The sequence below is a fragment of the Geotrypetes seraphini genome, chromosome 2 (assembly GCF_902459505.1).
Source record: "Geotrypetes seraphini chromosome 2, aGeoSer1.1, whole genome shotgun sequence".
Taxonomy (NCBI): Eukaryota; Metazoa; Chordata; class Amphibia; order Gymnophiona; family Dermophiidae; genus Geotrypetes; species Geotrypetes seraphini.
In genome coordinates, this window is record NC_047085.1 from 508767014 (window position 1) to 508769322 (window position 2309).

The following is a 2309-nucleotide window of genomic DNA, read 5'->3' on the forward strand; positions in this document are numbered from 1 at the left end:
ATTCTATATATAGCACCTAGAAAATCAGCGCTGAAAAATGAGCTATTGTATAAGATTAAAGTTAGACGTGGTTTATAAAAGAGCATTATCAACTCGGATATGTGAAAATTCAACAATGTTCAAATATACACTTTCACAGTAACAGAAAATATCATATGTCAGTTTAAATGAAAGGAGTTTAAAAAAATGGAGGAAAAAGCCTCAGACTGGAGTCCTCCCACCACCACAATGGTGGTCCAGGATTTTTGCCAGTGAGGATATCGTCTAACCACCTTGGACCACCATTGTGGTGGTGGGAGGGCTCCAGTCTGAGACTTTTTCCTCCATTTTTTTAAACTCCTTTCATTTAAACTGAGGCAGCACTGTACACTGACACATGTTATAAAATAGCATTTACACCTGGGAACTGCACCAACGAAAAGATAGTGTAAGTGCCTGTGACTAAATTTAAATGATGGTTAAATCTTCCAGAAAAGGAATTGAAACCCAGCCAGCTATAATTGATATTGAAGCCTTAAGGTCTCTTCCCTTAAACTTTCTCTTATTTGTAATCTGAAATTTGTACTATTGTGTCCAAAGCTAAGAAGTAGAGAGTGACATGGGGACGGGTACCTGCCTTTAACCACGGGGTGGGGGATGGGCACCGACTGTGTCCCCATGTCTTTTTCTAGGCCTTAAACAGGCTTTTTCAAGTAGATGGAACAGTATCTATAAAATGCTGGTATCAATAAGTAAACATAAGAACATATCAATAGCTTTACTGGGTCAGACCAATGGTCCATCAAGCCCAGTAGCCTGTTCTCACAATGGCCAATCCAGGTCCCTAGTACTTGGCCAAAACCCAAAGAGTAGCAACATTCCAAGCTACCGAACCAGAGCAAGCAGAGGCTTCCCTCATATCTTAATAACAGACTATGGACTTTTCCTCCAGGAATTTGTCCAAATCTTTTTTTTCCTCTGAATAAATTTTTTTGAATATATTCCAACAATAGCAAGCATATGGTCCTCATAAGACTGCTACAACCAAGTTGAAATCACACATCCAGGTGTTCTATCTAATACGAAGAAGCTTCTCTCTGTGTACTCCATTAAGATCAATTACACGAACCAACTGAGAAATGAATTGTCCAAACTTTTTTGGTAAATCAGCTATGCTATCCGCTTTTACCACAACCTCAGGCAAAACGCTCCAGAGGTTAACTATTCTCTGAATGAAAAAATATTTCCTCCTATTGGTTTTAAAAGTATTTCCCTACAATTTCATCGAGTGTCGCCTAGTCTTTGTAATTTATGATGATTTGAAAATCTTACAAAACAACAGAGAACCAAATGGTAATCTATTAGCAAAATAAACAAATATTAGACCATTTACAAAAAATAAAAAATGAACACCGATTCTAAATATACTCATTAAATCATAGCATTTAGTTAATTTATTTAGCTATGAGTTCATTAAAATTTGAATTAAGCCTCAGACTTAGGAGTACATCTTCCCATCCTGGGACCTCTTCAAGAGAAGAATGACTTATCCTCTTGCCTCCTTATAACATCACCGGCTTATTCCCCCTTCCTACCAATGTATTGAATTCATTAATCAACTAACTTTTTTTAAACCTACATTGATCTTCTTATATAAAAATACTAATAAGTTTTATTTCCACTATCTATATAATTTAATTTTTTTTAAAAAATTAATCAATTTTAAAAAATTCCTTCAATATTCTCACTTTTATGATATGAAATTGAAGGAGGTTCTAGACAGATGAAGAAGTAATGAATTGGAAGAATAACCTTGAATGAGATAACTCTGAAGGAGAATAATTAGATGAATTGAGAATATTAATTACGGGTTGGTTTTGAGTTTCAAAAATGGCATGCTGATTCTTTGGAATTTATGTGTACCCCATACCAAAAAAAGTGAGTTTTTCAAATAGTGAGCGAATTGAAAATCTTAACACATCTTGTAAAACTGGTAACTGAATTCAGTGATTAAAGAAACTGCTTTTGGATTGAAATGAACCACTGTTAAATGGCATCATTTGTGTTTTGTCTGCCTTTGATGTGCCATCGAGAGTCTTGTGTGCTGATCAGATTCATACCACCTGCAATGTCCTTCCATCACGTGCTCAGTTGGTCAGGCATCTTACTGTTACTGCAACAGACTCATAGAAACATGATGGCAGATAAAGGCCAAATGGCCCATCTAGTCTGCCCATCCGCAGTAACCATTTCTCTCTCTCTCTCTCTTTCTCTCTGAGTCCCCATGTGACTATCCCACTTCTTCTTAAATTCAGACTCTGTCTCCACCA